The following is a 14,432-nucleotide window of genomic DNA, read 5'->3' as shown; positions in this document are numbered from 1 at the left end:
TTTGTTTTACCTTCGCTTATTCTTTCTCTAATGTTTTTTCCTTATGTAAATCCGAGTTTCTGATCTATATAATTTTTCTTTTGTCGGAAGAACTTCCTTAAACATTTCTGAAAAGGCAGATCTATTGGCAACAAATATCTCTCAATCTTTCTTTGAGAACGTCTTTATTTCTCATTCACTTTGTTTTTTTCTGCAAAAAGTCTTATTGTTTGCATTTGGTCCAAGGCTTGGGAGAGGGCCCCCCGGGGGGTTAAAAAGCTGCCTAGTGGCTGCAGACAGGGGCTTCATGTAGAAGCCCTGACACCAGAGGGGCTCCTCAAAGTCCTCTAGGCTCCAGAGGTTTCTAGTCATGCTTCCAAGAGATATTCCCTTAACCCAGCCTGAGGCCCAGCCAGCCTGTGGAGGTTGGTCAGGTGGTCACCCATCCTCTTGATGAGTTTCACCTGCTCCTCCAAGAAGTGGCTCTCCAGGAGGTCACAGAGGTGGGCACCTGCGGGGGTCATGCAGATCTAAAAGGGCATAGCTCGGGTTCTTCTCCATGAGAAGGGTGGCTTCCATAGCATCCTGGGTTTTGCCCCACTCATCTTGGGACGGTTTCTGCACGTCCTGGAAAGGGATATGACCCCAACGCTGGTTTTGCATTTTCAAGAGACAGCTGGGCACTTTTGCCATTCTCCTAGGCCAACTGGCAGAAAAAAATGGCCCATGCCCTTCAGACCCACATTTTCTGGGTGAAAATAGAAGTCCAAAGAGAGGTAGGTGTAGGAGGCCTGCAAATGCATGTTGACCAGGAGGTTGATGGTGGCCCTCACCTCTGTGGAATAATTCTGACGAATCTCATAGTTGATCGGTAATAAAGAGGTAAGCTCAGAAAATGGTGTTGGCTGGTCCTAGTGATTGAAGACAGCTGAGTGGCTGATTCTGAAGGTTGTGATTAGAAAGAAGATTGGAGGGTGATGGGAGGCTGGAGCAAGGGGTATCCTTGGGTCTGTTCCCTCCAAACACTGTTGAAGCAAGAGACCTGTGTGACCATCACCTGGCGCACTGCCTCTCCTTCACCTTTGGATGATAATTTCCCAGGATGCAGAATTCTAGGGTAATGTTTCTTTCTCTTCAACACTTTAAATATTTCACTTCACCCTCTTCTTACGTGCATAATTTTAGAGAAGAAGTCAGATCTCAATTCATATGTTTGTTCCTCTGTAGGTGTGGTATTATTCCCCCTCTGGCCTCATTCAAAATTTCTTTATCTTTGATTTTCTGTAGTTTGAATGTTGTATGCCTGTGTGTAATTTGGGGAGAACTGAATCATGATGGTGTGATCACTTCCTAGAGCCAGACATCCTGGAATGTGAAGTCAAGTGGGCCTTAGAAAGCATCACTATGAACAAAGCTAGTGGAGGTGATGGAATTCCAGTTGAGCTATTTCAAATCCCAAAAGATGATGCTGTGAAAGTGCTGCACTCAATATGCCAGCAAATTTGGAAAACTCAGCAGTGGCCACAGAACTGGAAAATGTCAGTTTTTATTCCAATCTCAAAGAAAGGCAATGCCAAAGAATGCTCAAACTACCGCACAATTGCACTCATCTCACATGCTAGGAAAGTAATGCTCAAAATTCTCCAAGCCAGGCTTCAACAGTATGTGAACTGTGAACTTCCTGATGTTCAAGCTGGTTTTAGAAAAGGCAGAGGAACGAGAGATCAAATTGCCAACATCCACTGGATCATGGAAAAAGCAAGAGACTTCCAGAAACACATCTGTTTCTGCTTTATTGACTATGCCAAAGCCTTTGACTGTGTGGAGCACAATAAACTGTGGAAAATTCTGAAAGAGATGGGAATACCAGACCACCTGACCTGCCTCTTGAGAAATCTATATGCAGGTCAGGAAGCAACAGTTAGAACTGGACATAGAACAACAGACTGGTTCCAAATAGGAAAAGGAGTACGTCAAGGCTGTATACTGTCACCCTGCTTATTTAACTTCTATGCAGAGTACATCATGAGAAACGCTGGGCTGGAAGAAGCACAAGCTGGAATCAAGATTGCCAGGAGAAATATCAATAACCTCAGATATGCAGATGACACCACCCTTATGGCAGAAAGTGAAGAGGAGCTAAAAAGCCTGTTGATGAAAGTGAAAGAGGAGAGTGAAAAAGTTGGCTTAAAGCTCAACATTCAGAAAATGAAGATCATGGCATCCAGTCCCATCACTCCATGGGAAATAGATGGGGAAACAGTGGAAACAGTGTTAGACTTTGTTTTTCTGGGCTCCAAAATCACTGCAGTTGGTGACTGCAGCCATGAAATTAAAAGATGCTTACTACTTGGAAGAAAAGTTATGACCAACCTAGATAGTATATTCAAAAGCAGAGACATTACTTTGCCGACTAAGGTCCGCCTAGTCAAGGCTATGGTTTTTCCTGTGGTCATGTATGGATGGGAGAGTTGGACTGTGAAGAAGGCTGAGCACCAAAGAATTGATGCTTTTGAACTGTGGTGTTGGAGAAGACTCTTGAGAGTCCCTTGGACTGCAAGGAGATCCAACCAGTCCTTTCTATAGGAGATCTATCCTGGGTGTTCATTGAAAGGAATGATGCTAAAGCTGAAACTTCAATACTTTGGCCACCTCGTGCGAAGAGTTGACTCACTGGAAAAGACTCTGATGCTGGGAGGGATTGGGGGCAGGAGGAGAAGGGGACGACAGAGGATGAGATGGCTGGATGGCATCACGGACTCGATGGACGTGAGTCTGAGTGAACTCTGGAAATTGGTGATGGACAGGGAGGCCTGGTGTGCTGTGATTCACAGGGTCGCAAAGAGTTGGACACAACTGAGCGACTGAACTGAACTGAACTGAACTGAACTGATCCTACTTATTGTTCTTTGAGTTTCCTGGATGTGTGATTTGTGGTTTAATATTAATTTGAGGAAATTCTGTTTCTGGCATTCTCAAAAGGAATATCTTTGTTATACCTTCTGTAGTTGTCCATGGACCTGTTCCTTTTTCTTTTTTTTAATATTTTTTCTTTTCAGTTTTGGAAGTTTTTATTCACATAATCTCATGCTTTTTCTTCAGCCATGTCCACTCTAAGAATGAGCCCACCAAAGCCCATCAGAAGTTATTACATCCTTCATTTCTGTTTTTGATGTCTAGAATTCATTTGGATTCTCTTTTAACATTTCTATCTTTCTTCTTGCCCATGTATTCATGCATGTTGTCTGCTTTATCCATTAGGGCTTTTAGCATGTTAATCATAGTTGTTTGAATACTTGGACTGATAATTCCAACCTCCCTGACATATCTGAATTTGATTCTGATGCTGTTCCTTCTCTGTAAACTGTGTTGATTGCCTTTCAGTTTGCCTTGTAACTTTTAGTTGAAAGCTGGTCCTGATGTCATGGATTAAAGGAACATAGTCTGATTTCCATTTAGGATTCTCCTCCAATAAATTGTGATTGTTTCTATCTGCCTGTTTGTCTCTCCAATTTTGAGGGCAGCAGTTTGCCCCGTGACTTCAGTTCTCTGAGGGATTTAAGAAAAGTTGTTGATTTTTAGGCTTTTTGTTAGTTGTTAGGATGGAGTGGTGATTTTAAAGCATCTTTTATTTCTGACCAGAAACCAGAAATCCTTTCAATTTTGTAACTCTCTGTTGCATAGTTTATAATAACACTTATAACCAGAATTTTCCATACTTTGTCTTCATCTATAAATCTATTATGAAATTCAAGTCCAAATAATAGCACTTATGGTATTATGATTATGTAACTAGTATTTGTTACAGATCTAGGTGGGATGATTGAATCCATAGAAAAGGAGTTGTAATTTTATGTTCCTAAACCTGTGCCACTCTGAGATTTTCCTATAACAAAGTGAAATGGACATTCCTTTCATACAGTTTATCCATTTCTCAAATAAATGCCTTGTCTTAGCTTACTGCATCTATGGACCATAATTTTCACAGAGTTTGTAATTGTCTCCCTTTTCTCTTGTTGAAAAAGAAAATATATTTCGTAATTATCCGATTGTTATTTGTACTGGTTTTGGAATAGTTACTTTTAAACAGACTATTTAATTGTCACATTGCATAAATCTATCCCCACTGTTTCTTTCTATGGTCTTTGTGGGTTACTTTTGCTGTTTCTTAGACTCTGTATCATCCTTTGTCATGGATTCCTCTTTGGTGTTGCTGAAGTATATTTTGGTACTTTTCAACTTTTTTCAGAAGAGATATATGAGAACTGTTCTAAGTCTTTGCACGTATGAAATGTCTTCATTTCACTTTCACACTTGGTTGATGGTGTGGCTGCATACAGAATTTTATGTTCAAAATATTTTTTCCTTAGTTATTGGAAAGCATTACTCCATTGCTTTCTTCCTTGCCTTTCTATTTTTCATGGACAATATCGTTATTACATTATACATTATATTATTACTTTATTATTTTATACCTTATAAAGATATAAGACTACTGATTTTTCACTCGGAGCCAGCTATCTTTATGTTCCACTACTGCTTTTATCACTTCTTGGTGTCTCAACTAAGAATACCTGTCTTGATTTCACCTGGAAACCCGTTACACGTATTTGAAACTGCTAGATTCCCTTAGGTACAACTGACACTCTTGGTCTCTCAGTTGTAATTCCTTTGACATTTCACTTGGACGTCTACCTCTGGGGTGTGCTGGGCTGTTGTCCATCTCAGGTGTAAGCAGTCCCTGGCCTGCTCCATCCGCCCGCTGGCCACTCCTCTAGCTAGAATGTTAAGTATCTCCCATAGTTGCTCTGCTTTCCTCCATTTTGTTGCATCCCATGTGTCAGTGGAATCCCTGAAATTGTTGTTTGTTTATAGTAATGTTTCCCCTATTCACCTCCCAACCCAAAGACTTTGGTGCGTTCTCTTTATACATATTCTGAAGTTTCAGAATGAATCTTTTTTTTCCAAACTCATCCTCTTTCAGTCTGAATTTTTATATTTTATATCAACTCTGGGGTATGTTCTTCTACTATTTTTTAATTTTTTCCTCATTTCTCTGTTCGTAGAACATCTGTGTAGGACAGATATTGGTTTTTTTAGTTCTACTTCTCTTAACATTTTTTCCCTCATGTTTTCTATCTTTGATCTTTTTACTCTATATTGCAAGAAATTTTTCTGATTTGTTTTCTTGCACTTCTTTGATTTATTCTTTATTTTGGTGATGTATTTTTAATTTCCATGAACTCTTCATTGCTTCTCAATTGCTCTTCTTTCATAGTAGTCTATTTTGGTTTAAAAGTGAATATATTCTCTTTTTGGACATTAATGAGAATTCCTTATAGCTTCTTCTGTTTTATGAATTATTTATATTTCCACTGTCAGGTCAGTTCTTTCAAATTTTATTTCAGTTGTTCTCCAAGTAAACGTGAGGTGCAGAATTTCCTACCAATCCATGGTCTTTAACTCATTTATTTGTGGATCAAGGGCAACTGCAATTGATATAGATGGCTTGAGGGGGTTTCCTTTCTTCTGCTCCAGAATTAGAGCTAGATTTGTGTTTGTTGGTAGGAATGTGGATGATAGAATTTACTTTAGGTTGCTGGGGGCAGGTGGTCAGGGTGGTCCTCTCCCCAAATACCAAAGCATATTCGGTCCTCTCTGGTATGCCAACCCCTATTTTGAATTACTATTGCATGAATATATCACATCAACTGACTAAATTTCTTCACAGATGATGTCTCCAACTTGGCCTAGGGGCAAAATCCTTTGCTGCACAGACGGATGTGGCAGGGGACCAAAGACCCAGGATGACAGGATTCCATGCCCTGTTTCCGTCAGCCCTGGGCTTCTGTGCCCATCTCTGGAGTTGGGGATGAGAACGTCTGCACTTGTAACTCCATGGATTGAGTAGAGAAGGTGTATTCAGAGGAGATTAAAATGCTTTTATCTGAAGATTAAGACAAAAGCAATAATCATGCACTATTATAGGCAAGTGTGATTAACCCCACTTTATGAGTGCATTTGATGAAATACTGTGAATGAATCACGGATGTTAAAAATGAGGAGCAGCATGAGATAGTAAGTTAGCCTAACATAAACAACACCATTGCTGGTCCTTGTGTTGATCTTTGTGGGGAAAACTAGAGAGAATGCTTAAGTATTTCCATTAACCTTGGTCCAGTTTTCATCAATTAGGAGTGGAGAGGAAGAGGCTCTGTAAATCACGAACATCATAGCAAATATGTCATAGACTCCAATGGAGACCAGCTTTGGGTTTCTGATTCACTAAATATCTTTCCCCTGAAGTGAGCATAGAGTAATCATGAAAGGAAAATGTGACTGTGGTTAAGACTTGTAAGGTCCCATACTAAGTGTTTGGGACCTTATTCGCTCCATTTGCACTCCTTTCATTTGTAGAGTTCCGATCCATTTCAAAGCCTTTTCTGGGTACTGACAGGGAAGAAAGTTCTATGAAATTGGAAACTTTTATATAGATCAAGATTTTCAGTATATCCCAAAACATAGTTAGATTTGATACAGATAAATCTCAACTACATCACAATGTTGATCACTTCCTTTCTTTTAAGCAGACTAACTGCCATTCTCAAACATAGATCAAGCATTTAGCCCTAACAATTGTAGTAATCAAAATAGATGGTGATCAGCGTATCCAGTTTCCCATCTGTGCTTTGGCTATGATGTTTAATTTTCATTTCCTCCTTTCCATTGACATGGAAGGAGGTGAGATAGCCCTTTACAGGGGATGTTTTTACTTCTTCATTCTTACAGAAGAGTCAGAATTCCATTTGGAAAGAGAAATGACATTGGGTTTGATCAATACCCTCAAAGAATTAAGGAAAATAATTACTTGTTATTTGACTTTATGTGTACTTGATGCCCATGATTTGTGTTCTTCTGTTAATTGTAGCATCACTAGCAATTAGATTAGCAATTGTTAACATCTAAAATTGATTTTAATGCAAAAGAATCAATACTTGAGCTAAATGTTTAAATATCTTGACACTAACAAGAGACTCAGTCTTTCCAATTGAATTACTTTTTGCTTTGTGCATTTTATAACCTTGAGCATGTCTAAGAGAGATGAAAAGTACCTACTGTTGTAAAGGACAATGTAAATAACTTGCTATGGTCATAGAAATGAAGGCAATGGCGCTGATGGGAACAGCAAGCAGTAAGTATAGTTTGTGAAACTCAAGTATCTTAGCATTAAATTTGACAAAAATTATACTAATTACAATGGCTGATGAGGTTTGATTTGTAACTTTTTTAAATTGGAGTATAGTTGATTTAAAATATTGTGTTAGTTTCAGGAGTGCAGCAAAGTAATTCAGCTATATATATATTCATTTTATATTATTTTCCATTATACATTATTATAAAATATTTTTATAGTCCCGTATGCAAAGAAATAGCAGAAAACAACAGAATGGGAAAGACTAGAGATCTCTTCAAGAAAACTAAAGATACCAAGGGAATGTTTCATGCAAAGATGGGCACAAAAAAGAACAGAAATGGTATGGATCTAATAGAAGCAGAAGGTATTAAGAAGAGGTGGCAAGAATACACAGAAGAACTATACAAAAAAGATCTTCATGACCCAGGTAACCACGATGGTGTGATCACTCACCTAGAGCCAGACATTCTGGAATGTGAAGTCAAGTGGACCTTAGGAAACATCACTATGAAGAAAGCTAGTGGAGGTGTGAGGTGATGGAATTTCAGGTGAGCTATTTCAAATCCTGAAAGATGATGCTGTGAAAGTACTGCACTCAATATGCCAGCAAATTTGGAAAACTCAGCAGTGGCCACAGGACTGGAAAAGGTCAGTTTTCATTCCAATCCCAAAGAAAGGCAATGCCAAAGAATGTTCAGACTGGCACAACTGCACTCATCTTACATGCTAGCAAAGTAATGCTCAAAATTCTCCAAGCCAGGTTTCAACAGTATGTGAACCGTGAACATCCAGATGTTCAAGCTGTATTTAGAAAAGGCAGAGGAACCAGAGATCAAATTGCCAACATCTGTTGGATCATCAAAAAAGCAAGAGAGTTCCAGAAACACATCTATTTCTGCTTTATTGACTATGCTGAAGCCTTTGACTGTGTGGATCACAACAAACTGTGGAAAATTCTAAAAGAGATGGGGATGCCAGACCGCCTGACCTGCCTCCTGAGAAATCTGTATGCAGGTCAAGAAGCAACAGTTAGAACTGGACATGGAACAACAGACTGGTTCCAAATAGGAAAGAAATACATCAAGGCTGTATATTGTCACCCTGCTTACTTAACTTATATGCAGAGTACATCATGTGAAATGCCAGGCTGGATGAAGCACAAGCTGGAATCAAGATTGCTGGGGGAGATATCAATAACCTCAGATATGCAGATAACACCACCCTTATGGCAGAAAATGAAGAAGAGCTAAAGAGCCCCTTGATGAAATTGAAAGAGGAGAGTGAAAAAATTGGTTTAAAACACAACATTCAGAAAACTAAGATCATAGCTTCTGGTCCCATCAGTTCATGGCAAATAGATGGGGAAACAATGGAGACAATGACAGACTTTTTTTTTTTGGCTCCAATGCAGCCATGAAATTAAAAGACACTTGCTTCTTGGAAGAAAAGTTATGACCAACCTAGACAGCATATTAAAAAGCAGAGACATTACTTCGCCAACAAAGGTCCATGTAGTCAAAGCTATGGTTTTTCTAGTAGTCATGTGTGGATCAGAGAAGGCAATGGCAACGGGAGGGGATTCCCCTCCAGTACTCTTGCCTGGAAAATCCCATGGATGGAGGAGCCTGGTGGGCTGCAGTCCACATGGTCGCTAGGAATTGGACACGACTGAGCGACTTCACTTTCACTTTTCACTTTCATGTATTGGAGAAGGAAATGGCAACCCACTCCAGTATTCTTGCCTGTGGAATCCCAGGGACAGGAGTGCCTGGTGGGCTGCTGTCTATGGGGTTGCACAGAGTTGGACACGACTGAAGCGACTTGGCAGTAGCAGCATGTGTGGATGTGAGAGTTAGACTATAAAGAAAGCTGAGCACCAAAGAATTGATGCTTTTGATCTGTGGTATTGGAGAAGACCTTTAAGAGTCCCTTGGACTGCAAGGAGATCCCACCAGCCCATCCTAAAGGAAATCAGTCCTGAATGTTCATTAGAAGGATTGATACTGAAGCTGAAGCTCCAATACTTTGGCCACCTGATGCGAAGAACTGACTTATTGGAAAAGACCATGATGCTGGGAAAGACTGAAGGCAGGAGGAGAAGGGGATGACAGAGGATGAGGATGGCATCACCAACTTGATGGACATGAGTTTGAGCAAGTTCTGGGATTTGATGCTGGTCAGGGAAGCCTGGCATGCTGCAGTCCATGGGGTCACAAAGAGTTGGACATGACTGAATTACTGAACTGAACTGATATACTATACAGTAAATCTTTGTTGCTTATTTATTTTATGTATAGTAGTTTTTCTCTAGTACTCCTGATTTATCCCTCCCCCACTCCCTTTCACCTTTGGTTAACCATAAGTTTATTCTGTTTTAAGTCTGTTTCTGTTTTGTAAATAAATTCAATTGTATTATTTTTTTAGATTCCACATGCAAGTGATAATGTAATATTTGTTTTTCTCTGACTTACTTCACTTAGTATGATATTCTCTAGGTCCATCCATGTTGCTGCAAGTGACAATATTTCACTCTCTTTTTATGGCTAAGTAATATTCCATTGCTTACTTACACACACACATATACACACACCACATCTTCTTAAATGAATTGTCTGTTAATGCACACTTGTGTTATTTCCATGTTTTAGCTATTGTAAACAGTGCTGCTATGAACATTGAGGTGCATGTCTCTTTGAATTAGGGTTTTCTCTGGATATACGTTCAGGAGTGGGCCTGGTGGATCACATGGTGGCTCTACTTTTAGTTTTTTAAGAAACCTCCTTTGACTTCCCAGGTGGTACTAGCAGCAAGGAACTGGCCTGCCAGTGCAAGAGACCCAGGAGACACAGCTTTGATCCCTGGGTTGGAGGGCAGGGATCTCCTGGGGGAGGGCATGGCCACCTAATCCACTATTCTTGCTGGAGAATCCCATGGATAGAGCAGCCTGGCAGTCTACAGTAAATAGGGTTACAAACAGTTGGACATGACTGAAGCGACTTCACACGTACATACATGTAATAAATCTCCATACTGATTTCCACAGTGGCTGCACCAATTTACCTTCCCACCAAGAATGTAGGAGGATTCCCTTTTCTCCATACCCTCTCCAGAATGTATCTGTAGACTTTTTGATGATAGTACAATAGCTGATGTTTTTAAGTACTTGCTCTAGGCTTGACAATGTTGTTTTATTTTTCTCATTAATTTTCACAACAATCTTATAACACAGGTACTAAGTGACTCAAGAAGGATATGCCTTCATGTAGTCACAGGTTGGGTTGAATTGCAGGTCTACTGACCACAGATCCAGAACCCATAACCTGTATGCTATGTTTTAGAAACTGGGATTCTAGATATTCTAAACAAATGGAGTGTTGATGGAGTTTTAAGTGGTGGAAAGTTGAAAAGACATAAATTCAGAAAGATGAGTTTACAAATTACTTGCTCTTAAACCAGTTTAAATCTCAGAAACCCTCTTGGTAAATTTGATACTTTTATATAATCTTAAATATGGTTTGTTGAATTGAGTTCTACAGTTGTAATAGTCAAATTCACATTTTTAACATATTCATATCTGTATTAGACTCTTCACAAGTTAGAGTTAAGAACTATCAGTGTGTATACAATCATAGGTCATAGAAACATATAGGGATCTGAGTTAGGGGGACTAAACCTAGCTCAGCATGTGTGTGTGCGCACGTGCACGCACCCACATGTATGTCTGACTGTGTTGGTGTGGTAAGGTTGCAGTTTAGACAGAGCTTCAGCCAAATAAATCACATTTAAACATTGTCTCTACTTAAAAATAATAAGACCCCCTTGGTTCGGGTTCTATTTGTTTTTGTTTGTTTGTTTTGTTTTGTTTTCAAGTATCACTTGAGAAGCTGACAATAGTTATGCAAATATTTGTCAAGGAGACCCCCTAGGCCCTAGAGAAAGTGTTTAACAGGATCTTTTGTGGCTTGACAAAGGCTACTCAGACCAAGGAGCCCTTGGTTTTCAGAACTGAATGCTCTAGAGGGAAGGTGGGGGTGAAATGAGCTAATTTACAGAAATTCCCAATAACCAATGGTTTCTCTTCTGTGGCTCAACATTAATAGAACATATTGAAGGACTAAGATATATTAATAGGGGCCAATCAGTAGGAGAGCAACATGAGACTCCAAATGGAATTTACCCTAAGGCAAAGGAAGTCTGATCAGGTAGCCTGGTTCAGCAACAGCACAAAGAAGGGCTGGAAGATCTTGCTGTGGCACGTGGGTGAGGCTGGATTTCCTCCTAAAATTTTCACCTCAGCAAAAAGGACGTACTTCAGAAACGAATGGTTGAGTCTGTGAAGGTAAAGCAACCCAGCTGGTACCCAAAGCCTGACTGACAATTATATTTTTATAATTTTGTTTTATTGGTGTATCTATTTCTTTGTTTCGTTTTGGCTGCACTGGGTCTTCATTGCTGCACATCCTCTCGTTGCGGTGGGGGGGCTGCTCTCCAGTTGTGCTGCGCTGGCTTCTCATTGCAACGGCTGCCCCTGATGGTCTCTTCCACTGATTCCCCTTCTCATTGCAAGGGCTCTGGAGCATATGGGCTTCGGTAGTTGTGGCACATAGGCTCAGCTGCTCCATGGCATGTGGGGTCTTAGTTCCTGGATTAGTGATAGAACCAGTGACAATTATATTTTGAATAAAAATTTCACTTTAGATGAATATATCCTTTATCTCAAACGATCTTAATTGTCTTAACACTCATTTCTTTTGAACTCAATGAACCTTGCTGAAGATTTTTTTCAACTTTGGAATCACTGATTCCCAATATTTTGTCAAAAATGTTCATTTATGTAGGATCTCAAAAACCTTTGCACATCTTTTTCCTATCTTTGTTGCCATGGGAAGGTTTTTCTACAGGAGCATGTTTGCAAGAAGTGTTTGGGTTGTTAGAATCACCCACATCACTGCAAGGTAGGCAGGACAGGGATCACTTTTCCCATTTTCTGGTTGAGGAAAATGAGATAAGTGAGTTGAAGAAAGCCTCATGACTGGCCAGCAGCTGGGACTTGAATGGGCTATTCCTGACTTTTAAAGCAACAGGCCCTCTTTACTCACTGTTGTGTGCTGATAATCTTTATGAATCGTTTTCTCGACTGAAAAGTGTTCTTCAAGGAAGAGGCAGATCTAGGTTCAAATCCTGAAGCTCCGTTTCTCATCTTTGTTTGGGCAAAGTACCTAAACTCTTCAAGCCCTAGTGTCTTAATATGTAGAAAGGAAGAAAATGATATAAACTTTACAGGGTTGTGAGGATTTAATGAGCTACAGGTTTTAATTGCCTGATATTGTCATTTTGGGACTTCCCTAGTGGCTCAACAGTAAAGAATCTGTCTGCAATGCAGGAGACACAGGTTCGTTCCATTTTGGGTTGGGAAGATTCCCTGGAGAGGAACTGGCAATCCACTTCAGTGTTCTTGCCTGGAAGTCCCATGGACAGAGGACTGGCAGGCTACGGTCTATGGGGTCAGAAAGAACTGGGCATAATTCAGCAACTAAAACAACAACATTGTAGTATTGAGGGAGGGTGGGATGAACTGGGAGATTAGCATTGAAATATATACACTACCATATGTAAAATAGGTAACTAGTGGGAACCTGCTATAAAGCACAGGAAGCTCTGCTCAGTTCTGTGTGATGACCTAGAGGGGTGGAATAGGGGTAGGGTGGGAAGAAAGTACAGGAGGGAGAGGATATACGTATGCATATGGCTGATTCACTCCATTGTACAGCTAAATCTAATACAACATTATAAAGCAATTATACTCCGATAAAAATAACTTCATAGAAGGAAAAAAAATTAATACTAAAAGTTAAGAAAAAGAAACACCATGCATGGAGACTGGTGTTCTCCAACCTTTGCAACTTGGAGTATACCTTACCACTAACTTTTTGAGAATACATCAAAAGTTTTATTATAAGGCCCTAAAAATCTCAGGAGAAATAAAATGGTCAGTATCTTTTAGGTCAGCATGGAGTGATACAGAGAGCTCTGATCAGCAGACTGGTTCTGATAATCATCTACCACTAATAAAAACAAGAGTTTAGTTTTCATCCATTCACTGAGCAAATCTTTACTGAACACCTATTATATGCCAGGCATTGCTCTAAGTCCTGGGGAAATAACAATGAAGGCAAAAATACCTGCCCGTAGAGAGCTTACATTCTAGCGGCCCGGTGATCAATTGCTGTGTCATTTAATGCCAAAACTAATTATGTAAAAATAGTGTTTGGGCAAAACTTGGCTGGCAGTCCTTTGGCTTAATGTGTTATTGACTGAGGTCACTTATTTTTGTTTAGCTGACAGCTGGTTTGGTCTGGAGGGTACCACAGAGGTTCATTCAAATGCCTGGCACCTTGTCAGGATGGCAGGAAAGCTGAGTTCAATGAAACAAACCCCTCTCTGTGTGTAGTTTCAGGGTCTCTCCATATGATTTCTCTAGCAGGACAGTCATACTTATATGCAGATGGCTTCGGTGCCTGGAGACCAAGGCACAAGGTCAAAGTCTTTCTGACTCAGACTGGGAGGTCAAGCAGCATTACTCCACTTGCATTTTATTACTGACAATTGAGTGCCTCTGGCCAGTGTAGATTCAAGGGGAGGGAAATTAGATCCCATCTTCCAATAGCAGGAATGTCAAAAAACGGTGGCCATTTTCAAGCTGCACTTTATCTGTCCTATCTCATTTAGTCCTTATAACAACAACTCTATGAGGTAGGTACCCTTAAATTATAAAATAAGAAAACTGACACAGAGAAGTTAAGTAACGTGCCCAAGGTTTCACAGCCAGTCAGTGGCAGAGCCAGGATTAAAAAGTGGGAATCTAGATCCAGAGACCAGTATTTTAACCACTACACTTTGTTCTCTCATATGATTTGCACTACCTTGGACAATCTATTTAAAATGACTGGGTCTCAGTTCCTCATACACAAAATGAGTGGCTAAGAATAGATGAGATTCTCATCTCATACCTGTTACAATGGCCACTACCAAGTCCAAAAAATAGCACATATTGGCCAGGATGTGAAGAAACTAAAACACTTGTACACTATTGGTAGGAATGTGAAACGGTGCAGTTGCTATGAGAAACAGTATGCTATGCTTAGTCACAAAGTTGTGTCCAACTCTTTGCAACCCCATGGACTGTAGCCCGCCATGGGGATTCTCCAGGCAAGAATACTGGAGTGGGTTGCCATGCCCTCCTCCAAGGGATCTGCCC

The 14,432-nt window shown here is 40.1% G+C and overlaps 1 pseudogene; it reads right to left on the bottom strand.

Annotated features, from left to right (window-relative positions):
* Nucleotides 348-1,156, bottom strand: LOC106502570 (annotated as a pseudogene).

Source organism: Capra hircus, chromosome 10 (genome assembly GCF_001704415.2).
Source record: "Capra hircus breed San Clemente chromosome 10, ASM170441v1, whole genome shotgun sequence".
Taxonomy (NCBI): domain Eukaryota; kingdom Metazoa; phylum Chordata; class Mammalia; order Artiodactyla; family Bovidae; genus Capra; species Capra hircus.
The sequence above is the reverse complement of the archived record's forward strand: the minus strand, read 5'-3'. Positions and strand labels throughout refer to the sequence as shown.